Raw genomic sequence first — 13230 nt, 5'->3', positions numbered from 1 at the left:
AAAAAAAAAAAAAAAAAAAAATGTTCATCATGACCAGGAAGACTTCATCCCAGGGATGCAAGGCTGGTTCAACATATGCAAACCCATTCATGTTGTTCACCACATAAACAGAAGTAAAATAAAGACTTCTCAATAGGTACAAAGAAAGCATTTGACAAAGTTCAGCACTCCTTTTTGATAAGAACACTTAGGAAAGTAGGCATAGATGGGACATTCCTTAAATTGATAGAAGCCATCTACAACAAAACCACAGCCAACATCATACTGAATGAAGAAAAATTGAAAACATTCCCATTTAGAACCGGAACCAGACAAGATGTCCACAATCACCTCTACTATTGAACATACAGCTGGAAGTTCTAGCCAGAGCAATTAGATAAGAGAAAGATATCAAGGGTATCTAAATAAGGATAGATAGGGTCAAAATAATTGCTCTTTGCTGACAACATGATCTTATACCTAGAAAACCCCAAGGACTCAGCCAAGAAACCCCTAGAATTGATAAGTGAATACAGTAAAGTCTCAGGATATGAAATCCATGTCCACGAATCAGTTGCTTTCATATACACCAGCAACATGCTCAGAATCAAATCAAAGACTCAATCCCCTTCACAGTGGCCACCAGGAAAATGAAATACCTTGGAATATATTTAACGAAGACAGAGAAAGATCTCTATAGAGAGAACTATAAGACACTGAGAAAAGAAATCACATAGGATGTTACAGGGGGAAAAACATGTCATGTTCATGGATTGGCAGAATCGACATTGTTACAAAGAGCATACCACCCATGGTGATTTAAAGATTCAATGCAATCCCCATCAAAATACCAAAATCTTATTTTTCAGATTTGAGAAAATAGTTCTATGCTTCATAAGAAACCACAGGAGACCCCAAATACAAAAGATACCAGGTCACAATCTTATTCATGGCTGCAATCCTACGAAATAAGAACAAATCTGGAGGCATCACTTTACTAGAATTCAGGCTATTGGTATTGGCAAAAAATAGAGACATGGACCTTTGCAACAGAACAGAACCTGGAGATGAAATCATCCTCTTATGGCCATATGGGCTTGGACAAATCAAACAAAAACATACACTGGGGAAAAGAATCCCAATTCAATAAATGGTGCTGGGAGAACTGCTTAGCCACACGTCACAGACTGAAACAGGACCTGCACTTCTCACCAGTCAAAAAATTAACCCACGGCTTGGCACCTGTGCCTCAAACGGCTAAGGTGCCAGCCACATACACCTAAGGTGGCGGGTTCGAATCCAGCTTGAGCCCAGGAGTTAGAGGTGGTTGTGAGCTGTGATGCCACGGCACTCTACCTAGGGGGACAGCTTGAGGCTTTGTCTCAAAAAAAAAAAAAAAAATTAACCCACAATGGAGAAAAGAGTTAAATCTGAAACTACAAAAACCCTAGAAGAAAGAGTGGGAAAAATCTTTAAATTATCAGCATAGGGAATGAATTTATGAAATGACCCCAGTGACAGTTTTAGTAACAATTAATTAATTAATTGGACCTTCACAGGCAAGGACACTGTCAACAAAGCTAATAGACACCCACCAGATGGGAGAAGATATTTGCATAGTGCATATGCAACACAGGGCTGATAACCAGAATCCACAAAGAACTCAACCAGATCAACAAGAAAAGATCAAACAGTAACATTGAAAAGTGGCAAGAGACAGGATCAGAAACTTTTCTTACAAAAATAGACTAATGACAAACAAGCACATGAAAAATGCTTATCAACTCTAATCATCAGGAAAATGAATATCAAAATGACATTGAGATATCACCTAACTGCAGAAAGAATGGCTCACATCATAAAGCCCCAGAACAACAGACGCTGCCACAGGTGCAGAGAGAAAGGAAGACACACATGATTGTTGGGCCTGCATCCTAGTAAACATCTGCGGAAAGGCGTTTGGAGCTTCCTTAAAGAACTAAAAGTAGATCTACCGTTTGATACTGCACTGCCTCTACTAGAGATTTACCCAAAGAAAAAAGGCATTTTATTTATTTTTTTTTTCTTTTCTTGCAGTTTTTGGCTGGGGCTGGGTTGGAACCCGCCACCTCCAGCATATGGGGCTGGCACCTTAAACTTTTGAGCCACAGGCGCCGCCCGAAAAAAGGCATTTTATAGAAAGACTCTTGTACTTGAATGTTCATAGTAGTACAATTCACAATCACAAGGACATGGAAAGTGCCCATCAATAGGTTAATAAAATGTGGTGTATGTATACCATGGAATACTCATCAGCCATGAATAAGATTGTGACTTGGTATCTTTTGTAACAACCTAGATGGAATTGGTGACAATTCTCTGAAGTGAGGTATCACAAGAATAGAAAAATAAACACCACATGTACTCAATACTAAATTGGAACTAGTTGCTCAACACCTATAAGTTCATTTGGAAACAAAATTCAACAAAATGTAATTAGGGGCAAGGAGAGGAAGGAGATGGGTAAATTCCCACCCAATGGGTACACTGCACAGGTGTACTGCACACTTTCTGGGACAAAGACACACCCCTGACTATGATTTATCCACATGAAAGCAAACTATGTAAATGTAACAAAATTGTATGTATACCTGTAACAATGAAATAAGAGAAAGAGTGTGTGTGTGCGAAGTTTAAACACGGGGAAAAGGTGAGCTTTATGTCTCATGAAGTGTTTTCAACCTGCAGTGCCCATTCTGACGGGCTGGGAAACATGGCTGCCAGCCACAAGCCAGGAAGGCACATTTCAAGGGAGAGACAAAACAACAGGATCTTATACTGAGCAGGATGGCTAAACTGTACTCTGAGGAGTCATTCATATCAATGAGAAGATAACCTATGCCTGTGTAATTATGATTTACACCTCCTCTGCCAGGATGGCTAGGAACTCACTCTAAGTATTCCTGGAGTCCCCTTGGCCAAGAGGGGTCTGTTCAGTTAGTAGGGGGCTTAGGATATTATTTTTAGTTCACAGTCTAAAAGATGAGATATGAATATTGATCCAATTTTAATGTCATGATTTTGATAATTATACTATGTCTACATAAGATAATTTCTTATTTTTCAGAAATACACACTAACGTACTTATCACTAAAGATGGAACAGGTCTGCAACTTACAAAGAGCACAGAAAAAAATCTATATTATATGTTCATAGAGATAAAAAGGAAAAGTAAGAGAAAGGCTAGAGCAGATACAGGAAAGTGTTAACTCTGGGGTATTGGTATCCTGCCGAGAGTTCTTTGTACTATTCTTATAATTTTTTTCTGTGTGAACTTTCAAAAAATGGAATACTTCTAGAAATAAAAATAAATTTTAAAAATATTACAGAACTAGGGCGGCACCTGTGGCTCAAAGGAATAAGGCTCCAGTCCAATGTGCCGGAGGTGGTGGGTTCAAACCCAGCCCCAGCCAAAAATAATAATAATAAAAATATTACAGAACTATAACCCACTGAATAAAATCAATCATGAATCGTACTGATATAAGTGAAGATTTTTATGAGGAATATAGGTATTTACATAGTCTCAAATTACCAAGCCCCCAAATCCTAATGAATTATGTACAAGGTAAGAAAGTAACTTAATGGCTTGGCACCTGTGGCTCAAGTGGCTAAGGCACCAGCCACATACACCTAAGGTGATGGGTTCAAATCCAGCCCAGGCCTGCCAAACAACAATGATGGCTGCAACCAAAAAAAATAGCCAGGCATTGTGGCAGGCACCTGTGGTCCCAGCTACATGGGAGGCGAAGGCAGGAGACTCACTTGAGCCCAGGAGTTGGAGGTTGCTGTGAGCTGTGATGCCACAGCACTCTACCCAGGGGGACAGCTTAAGGCTCTGTCTCAAAAAAAAAAGAAAGTCACTTAACAGATGAGAAACCCAACAGAGACCACTGTTAGTGATCACTGCTAAAATCTCCAGTAAGAGGAAAAATCAATGTATTAGTAGGACACATGATAGGATGCAATGAGAACATCTCAGGACTGCTTCTGTGGTACTCTTGTCCAAAAGCACATGCTCTAAACCTAATCACAGCGAAACCTCAAAAAACCCAATGCAGAGACATTCTACATTACTGGACTTTGCTCTCCAAAAGTTTCAGGGTCAGGAAGGTCAAGGAATGACTAAGAACCTGTTCCAGACTTAAAGAATCTAAGAGACATGACCACCAAATGCAATATGTGGATCTGAAGAGCATTACAGACAACTAATAAAAGAACCTGATGATCAAATGAGTGCACGTAATGGTGTTAGCATTCTGATTATTGAAATTATACTGCCATTATGTAAACCGTCCTGACTTGTAGGATGCCACAGTGTCAGCAATTCACCTTCAAATGGTTCAGGGACACTAAACTTTTCTCTGATTTAAAGAATATTTCAAAATGCTAATCAGGCTCAGTGTCTGTGGCTCAAGCGGCTAAGGCGCCAGCCATGTACACCTGAGCTGGCGGGTTCGAATCCAGCCCAGGCCTGCCAAACAACAATGACGGCTGCAACCAAAAAATAGCCAGGCATCGTGGCCGGTGCCTGTAGTCCCAGCAACTTGGGAGGCTGAGGCAGGAGACTCACTTGAGCCCAGGAGTTGAAGGTTGCTGTGATGCCATAGCACTCTACCCAGGGCGACAGCTTGAGGCTCTGTCTCCAAAAAAAAAAAAAAAGCTAATCAGAAATGAACAAACAAACAGATAAGTAAAAAGCCTCAGACAAATTTTATTTTTCCATGAGTAAAGAGCCATATAAGTGCTTAAAAGCATATCAGTGCCATAAGCATATCAGTGCTTAAAATTAAAATTCTGTCATTTTAGTGGCACTGGAGCAACTGGAATACATGTGAACATCGACAATGACAACAGTACCAGAGCCAGTATGAGGTCCGTTGAAATCTAAATCTGTCACTCTGTACAGTGATACAAACTGTGCAAGAGAAATTAGCCATCAATCAACTCCATTAAAGTACTCTTGAAAAATTGGCAGCCTGAGAATATTTTCACAAGATGAATCTAAACAGTATTACACATACATATGCTCAAACTTGATAATACTGGATTTCATTTGCACAATCTGCTTAAAAGTCTTCCAGACATCTAATTTTTTCTTAAAATCAGGATATATTCTCGTGACGCTTTCCCTCCTTCCTGTTTTCCCAGCATTCAGTAATTCCCCTAAGTGTCAGGCACAATGCCAAGCCTCTCTAGCCTTTGACCCCGACCTGACAAGATAAAATTATAAAAGGAGTTCTTCCTGTATCCACAGAAAGCATTGCAACAGACAATTCAGTTGTGACCAAAGAGGGGGTCAGCCTTGGCTCTTTCCTTATAAATCTGCCTTCTAAAGAACAAATCATGCCAAATCTTATAGACAATAGAAAAAGAAGAAATACTTCAAAATCATTCTACTTAACCTGGATATACCTGATATTAAAATTGGAGAAAATATATTATTATAAAGAGGAAATTACAAACATTTCACTAATAAATGAGAATGCAACATCCTAAGCAACATATTAACAAGTTTAATTAAAACTTAATGTTTAAGTAATGTACTTTGGTCAAAATTAAATCCAATTTATGTGAAAATTAGTCACTATTAAATTTTTTTTTCCTCTTTTCCTTTTCCTCACCCCCTCCCTTCTTCTCTGTCTGGTCTCCCCTTCCCCCATGCCTCACCATGTCATTAACTGTCATTAATTGTCCTCATATCAAAGTTGAATACATAGGATTCATCCTTCTCCATTCCTGTGATGCTTCACTAAGAATAATATGTTCCACCTCCATCCAAGTTAGTACAAATACTGCAAAATCTCCATTTTTTTAATGGCTGAATATTCCATGATATATATGGTATATATATATATATATGGATATATATGGTATATATATATATACCACAGCTTACCAATCCATTCCTAGGTTGAAGGACATTTAGGCTGTTTCCACATTTTAGCGATTGTAAATTGGGTTGCAATAAAAGCCTAGTACAAGTGTCTTTATAATAAAAGGTTTTATTTCCTTCTGGATAGATGCCCAGTAATGGGATTGCAGGATCAAATGGGAGGTCTAGGTTGAGTTCTTTAAGGTTTCTCCATACTTCCTTCCAAAAAGGTTGTATTAGTTTGCAGTCCCACCAGCAGTGTAAAAGTGTTCCTTTTTCTCCACATCCGTGCCAGCATCTGCAGTTTTGAGATTTTGTGATATAGGCCATTCTCGCTGGGGTTAGATGATATCTCAGGGAGGTTTTAATTTGCATTTCTCTAATAATTAGGGATGATGAGCATTTTTTCATGTGCTTACTAGTCATTTATCTGTCGTCTTTAGAGATGATTCTATTCATCTCTCTTCCCCACTGATGTAAGGGATTGTTGGTTTTTTTCTTGTGGACTAATTGAAGTTCTGTATAGATCCTAGTTATTAAGCTTTTTGTCTGTTTCAAAATATGCAAATATCTTTTCCCATTGGGTAGATTGTCTATTTGCTTTGGTTGTTGTCTCCTTGGCTATACTTTTCAGTTCAATTAAATCCCATTTGTTTAGTATTGCTGTTGTTGCTATTGCCATGGCAGTCTTCCTCATAAAGTCTTTCCCCAGGCTGATATCTTTCAGTGTTTTTCCTATTCTTTCTTTGAGGATTTTTATTGTTTCATGCCTTAAATTTAAGTCCTTTATCCATCTTGAATCAATTTTTGTGAGTGGAGAAAGGTGAGGGTCCAGTTTCAGTCTTTTACATGTGAATATCCAATTTTCCCAGCCCCATTTATTGAATAAGGAGGTTTGCCCCCAGTGGACACTCTTGTTTGGTTTATTGAAGATTAGGTGGCTGTAAGTTGTTGGTTTCATTTCCTGGTTTTCTGTTCGATTCCAAATGTCTAAGTCTCTATTTTTGTGCCAGTACCATGCTGTCTTGACCACTATGGCCTTGTAGTACAGCCTAAAATCTGGTGATACCTCTGGCTTTGTTTTTATTACTAAGAACTGCTTTAGCTATACAGGTTTTTTTCTGGTTCCATACAAAACACAGAATCATTTTTTCCAAGTCGTAAAAGTAGGATGTTGGTATTTTAATAGGGATGGCATTTAATTGGTAAATTGCTCTGGGAAGTATAGACATTTTAACAAGGTTGATTCTTCCCAGCCATAAGCATGGTATGTTATTCCATTTGTTAATGTCCTCTGCTATTTCCTTTCTTAGGGTTTCATAATTTTCCTTATAGAGGTCCTTCACCTCTTTTGTTAGGTATATTCCTAAGTATTTCATTTTCCTTGGGGCTATGGTGAAGGGAGTTGTGTCCTTAATTAACCTCTCATTTTGGCTGTTATTGGCATATACAAAGGCAACTGACTTGTGGACACTGATTTTATATCCTGAGACCTTACTGTATTTTTTGATGACTTCCAGGAGTCTTGTGGTTGAGTCTTTAGGGTTCTCTAAGTATAAGATCATATCGTCAGCAAAGAGGGAGAGTTTGACCTTCTCTGCTCCCATTCGGATGCCCTTTATTTTCCTGTCTTGTCTAATTGTACTGGCTAGAACTTCCAGCACTATGTTGAATAGTAATGGTGACAGAGGACAACCTTATCTGGTTCCAGTTTTACTAGGAAAAGCTTTCAGTTTTACTCCATTCAGTAAAATATTAGCTGTGGGTTTGTCATAGATAGCTTCAATCAGTTTAAGAAATGTACCACCTATGCCTATACTCTTCAGTGTTCTAATTAGAAAAGTATGCTGGATTTTATCTAATGCTTTTTCTGCATCTGTTGAGAGGATCATATAGTCTTTGGTTTTGCTCCTGTTGATATGGTGAATAACGTTTATGGACTTGCATATATTAAACCAACCTTACATCCTGGGATGAGAAGAAGTTAACTGATGACTCTATACTGAACTTCAGAGTCAAAGAATTCTATAATAGACATACTGTCATTTGACAATGTGAATGTTACTTTTTTTGCATTATTATTATTTTTGCTTAATCTTTCGATGCAACAATCATCTGATTTCTTTTCTGAATGTATTTATCTTCGTTCTTTATGAGGTTTTTGTTTCTAGTCCTTATCTTAAACATTGTTATTTTTATTAAATTTTAAGCCTTTTTAATTTTGTGAATGCAAAAAGTAGAAACCTAATATACACATAAAAAAAAATTCTACAAGCCAAAGAAATTTTCCCATTAAAAAAAAAGAAAGAAAGAAATCTGCCTTCTAATGCTGCACTTAGAGACAAGGATACCTACTGTGGGAAAAAGAGGATTCCCTGGCCTGCTGTTTGTGGAAAATAGGATGGAAGTTTCTCAGAAAATTAATAATAGCATTACCACATGACCAGGAGATGAAATCAGTAACTCAAGGAGACATCTGCATGCTCAAGTTCACTGCTGCAGTGTTCACTACAGCCAAGATGTGGAGCCAAACTCAGTGTCTGTCAGCAGATGAATGGCTAAAGAAAACATGGTCCTCAGACACAGTGGAATATTACTCAGCCTATAAAAACAAGACAATCTTGTCAGCTGCAACAACATGAAGGACCTGGAGAACATTATTCTAAATGAACTAGCCAGGCAGAAAAAATACAGTACAACCTCACTTATATGTGGAATTGAAAATAGTCAAAAGCGTAGAAGCAGAGAGTTACCAGAGCTGGAGGAGGGAGCTATGGGGAGTGTTGGTCAAGGGTATATAGTTCAGTTATGCAAGATCATTCTGGAGATCACAGCAGAGTGCCCGTAGCTAACAATACCACATTAGATACTTGAAAATGTCTCAGAGAATAAGTCTTATAGTAAGGGCTCTTGCTGTAATTTAATAGTAATAATAATGGAGATGGGAGGAAACTTTGGCGGATAAAGCATATGTCTTTGGCCTTGATGGTTTTATGAGTGTTCCCAGACTCATTGAGTTGTGTACATTAAATGTGTACTGCTTTGTACGTGTCAATCATACCACAATGAAATGATAATAGAGTAAATATATAGATAGATAAATAAAATGGGTATGCAGGCACCAACAGTCAGAAAACAGCTTTGTCTTACAATTTGTGTGCTGTAGGGGCCTGCAACAGATTTCAGACAAGGAAATGACCTGATCAGTTTTCCATGTTTGAGCAGTTACATCAAGGGCAGTGTGACAGATAGATTAAAGGAGAGAAAAACCAGGGGTGAGGAGGTCACTAGGGAGACGACAACAAAAATTTAGGCAGAGGATGATAAATGATCTAAGCAGAGTCAATGTGAGTGAGGAGGCAGAAGAGAACAGACCACACTTATTTGTAAAAGGCAAAGTCTACAGAAGTCAGGAACTGATTAAATGTGGCAACTGAGGCACCAGGGGCATTTCTAGCTTAGATGACACTGTTAACCCCAAATGGGAACATAAGGAAGATGATTATAATTTCAGACTTGGTGGTTTGGGTGAGCTGTGCAATATTAGGATGAAGCTAGTTAGTACAGTGGGCTAGAACAGAAGAAAAGAAGTTTCTCCTCGAAGTTGGTGAGTGAGGAAGGCTGAGTGGACACCAGCCTCCCGTAAGGATGGCCTTTATAGTGAAAGAATAGAGAAATTATTAACTCACGGTTTTCAACAAGCCATAAAATCCCTCTGCCTGCCTTCTTTCTCTTGCCAGACCCCCACCCCCAACCCTTGTGAGATTTCTGTCCATTGAGGAACTGGACAGACCAAAAGGAAATAAAAATTCTCTTTACTCTTGCCGCTCCTCTTTTAGAATTTGTTCCTTTAAGCCTCAAGGGATTCCTGGGTATCCCTGATAGATGAACTGTCAGGCCTCAGGATGGAAACACCTGGAAACTGTCTTCTTGCAACCTGCCTGAGGACAAGCGCACCCAGCATTCACATTCATAACTCCCTGTGAATTTGGCTGCAGTTACCTTCCCCCCTTAAATTCAGCGACCCACTGGACCTCAGGGCGTGTGCTGTTTATTCTTCCTTTCTTTCTTTGGGATGCTGCCCATTCTCTCTTTTTCTTTCACCCCATTTTCTCTTCTCTCACTCCCTGATTTCTGCTACCTTCTCTCTTTCTCATCTCTTCCCTTTCTCTAATATAAAATAACCTTACACTTTTATATTCTAATCCTGACCTAGAGAAATTCTTTTCTTCTCCTGTGACCAGCACCTACTGGGCAGTTGAGCTTTCCCAAATCTACTGCCTATTAAGGGTAATTTCCAGGTTCAAGAAAGTCTCCTTGCCCATCCCCCACCCCAAATATATTGTTTCTCCTACCTCCTGGTTGCTACTTAAAGGCCAACCCCAAAATACCATAGCTGTAATCATATAATGTAACACTCTAGTTTTTAAAGTGCAAAATCAAGAGAGTGACACTTACCCTAGGATTGACAATCTGGATCTAGAATGCTCTGATGGAAGGAATGTAGAATTTGCCCTCATTCAGACCATGGTTTCAATTCCTGACCCACCACTGCAAGTCACTTATCCTCTCTGTCTTAATTTTTGAAAAATGAGGTTATAAAATCTTACATCAACAGCTAGTTAGAAATGTTAAATAAAATAATACATTATGGTATCTACCACCATGTCTGCAGTACCTTGGACAATTAATTGTGCTCATTCTGAAATATAAGGGTTAAGTGAATGCAAGAAACCAGACTTCCTGGATCCACACCATCTTTCTAAAATACTCACGTGAACTTACATAAGTAAACTAACCTCTTTGTACCCTGAAGAGATAAGTCTCTAACACATAGTGCTACTGGGATGATTCATGAGTCAATGCACTTGAAACTCTTAGAATCATGCCTCTTGCATGTAGTGAGTGCTATCTATGTGTTAGTTATTATCACCATTAAAATTACTCCTTATTCACTTCTGATGACTGGGTTTAAGATTCACAATTGTCCGGGGGGGTGCAGTGGCTCACACCTATAATCCCAGCACTCTGGGAGGCTGAGGTGGGTGGATTGCCTGGGCTCACAGGTTCAAGACCAGCCTGAACCAGAGCAAGACCCTGTCTCTAAAAAAATAGCTGAGCGTTGTGGCAGGCGCCTGTCGTCCCAGCTACTTGGGAAGCTGAGCCAAGAGGATCACTTGAACCCAAGAGTTTGCGGTTGCTGTGAGCTAAGATGCCACAGGCAAGGGTGGCCAAAAAAAAAGTTCACAATTGTTTCCAGAGATGAAAGTCAGTACCACAGTGTGACTGTAGCATGCAAAGTCCCAGCAAAGAACTCTGGGTCCTCCCATTTCCTCATTGCTTGTCTTTGGACTTTAGTTTCCTCATCTGTAAAATGGGCAAAATAACAGTTCCTACCTCATAGTATAGTTGTAAGAATGAAATAACTTAGTATGTTTATGACCCATAGAATATGACCCAGCACCCAACACTACTCCACACAGGCTACTAGCATGTATTTGTTACTATATAACAGTTTGGAGGTGTGCCTACTAGTAGGCTTCCAAGATCACAGGCCTTGACCTGAGAACTCCTTAGCAAACTTTGTGAAAAGGAAAAAGACAGTGTCCTTGAGATATGATGTAAGGGAGGAATAAATATATGATCTGTTAGAAAATGCAAACTACTTTCAAATAATTTTTGGAATTGCTGTCAACATCACAATCACAGGGATTGACTCACCCTCATTTCCCAAGTTCTTCCATTTGTATGTGTGACCCCTTTAGAACCCCATGTTGGAATCTGATCCCCAGTGTTGGAGGTGGAGTCTGTGGGAGGTATGTAGGTCAGGGGTCAAATCCATCATGAATGGTGTATTGCTGTTCTCATGGTTGTGAGTCAGTTCTCACTCCTTTAGTTCCCCCCACCCCAGAGCTTGCTTGTACCCCGCCCACTTCCCACCCCAACCAGAACCCTCTCTCACCCGGTGGTCTCTGCACACACCAACTGCCCTTTGCCTTCCACCACACCTGGAGCCCCCTGCAGCCCTCATCAGGGGCCGAGCTGATGCCCGCACCTCTTGTGCTTCCTGTGCAGCCTGTAGAACTTGAACCAGCCAGATGTCAGGTGTTCCTTTACAGCTACACTACAAGGAACTCAGAGACTGAGCAAGACCCAAAGAAGAGCTTCACGGTCCTAAGACGTGACAGGGGACCAAAAGTGTACATTCATGAAGCAAAGCCAGAAACATGTCTTTCTCAGTGTTCGGGGGTTTTGTTTCCACGTGTGACTTTCTGGCTGTAGCAAAGACGGCAAGCTGTAAATCCAAGGAAAAGCATTTAAGAACACAAAATACAGGTACAAAGCAGGCCCCAGACCTGCTTGCTAGAGGCTCCCGCCTCCCGTGAGTGGCGGGTGGCTGCAGAGAAGTCCCCTGTATCGGGAAGGCACAGAACTACTTGGTAGAGCCTTGCGTACCCCGCAGGCGGCAGCAGAGGAGTCCTCCACTCTGGGAGGGCCAAGAACTGCTTGCTAGAGCCATGCACCCCACAGGTGGCAGAGGAGACCCCTGCTCCAGGGCTCTGGGCAGGTCCAGAACTGCTTGCTAGAGCTGCAACCCTCCTGCAGGTGACAGGTGGCTACAGAGGAGTTCCCCTGCTCCAGGTAGGCACAGAACTACTTGCTAGAGCCTTGCACACCCCTGTGGGTGGCAGCGGACAAGTCCCCCATTCTGGGAGGGCCCAGAACTGCTGGCTAGAGCCACGCACCCCACAGGCGGCAGAGTAGATCCCCACTCCAGGGCTCTGGGCAGGCACAGAACTGCTTGCTAGAGCCTTGGGAGCCCCACGGGCTATGAAGGAGGAATCCCCAACTTTGGGCGGGCCCAGAACTGCTTGCTAGAGCTGCACACCCAGTGGGTGGCAGAGGAGACCCCTGCTCCAGGGCTCTGGGCAGGCTCAGAACTGCTTGCTAGAGGCGCACGCCTCCCATGGGTGGTGGGTGGCCACAGAGGAGTCCCCTGCTCCTGGCAGGCACATAACTACTTGTTAGACCCCTGGGCACCCCCACAGGTGGTGGCAGAGTGGTCCCCCACTCTGGGAGGGCCCAGAACTGCTGCTAGAGCCACACACCTCCTGTAGGCGGCAGTTGGTTGCAGAGGAGTCCCCAGCACTAGGCAGGCACAGAACTACTTGCTAGAGCTTTGCCATAACTAAACCAGCTCTCCAGGAAATTCTCAAACCTATCCTCCATAATGACCAGTGCAATCCTCCACCACAAAAGTAAACCCACTCAGAAACTTTTGATCAAATTCCAACTTCCACAATGGTAAAAGGATTAAAAATGTCTACTAGACTTT

The 13230-nt window shown here is 41.1% G+C and overlaps 1 pseudogene; it reads right to left on the bottom strand.

Moving 5' to 3' along the window:
- The window catches only part of LOC105888319, a 24288-nt pseudogene that overhangs the window by 1168 nt on the left and 9890 nt on the right, over positions 1 to 13230 (bottom strand).

The sequence above is a fragment of the Otolemur garnettii genome, unplaced genomic scaffold (assembly GCF_000181295.1).
Source record: "Otolemur garnettii isolate 467f Iridium unplaced genomic scaffold, OtoGar3 scaffold00280, whole genome shotgun sequence".
Taxonomy (NCBI): domain Eukaryota; kingdom Metazoa; phylum Chordata; class Mammalia; order Primates; family Galagidae; genus Otolemur; species Otolemur garnettii.
Note: the sequence above shows the minus strand (reverse complement) of the source record. Positions and strands in the feature narration are given on the sequence as shown.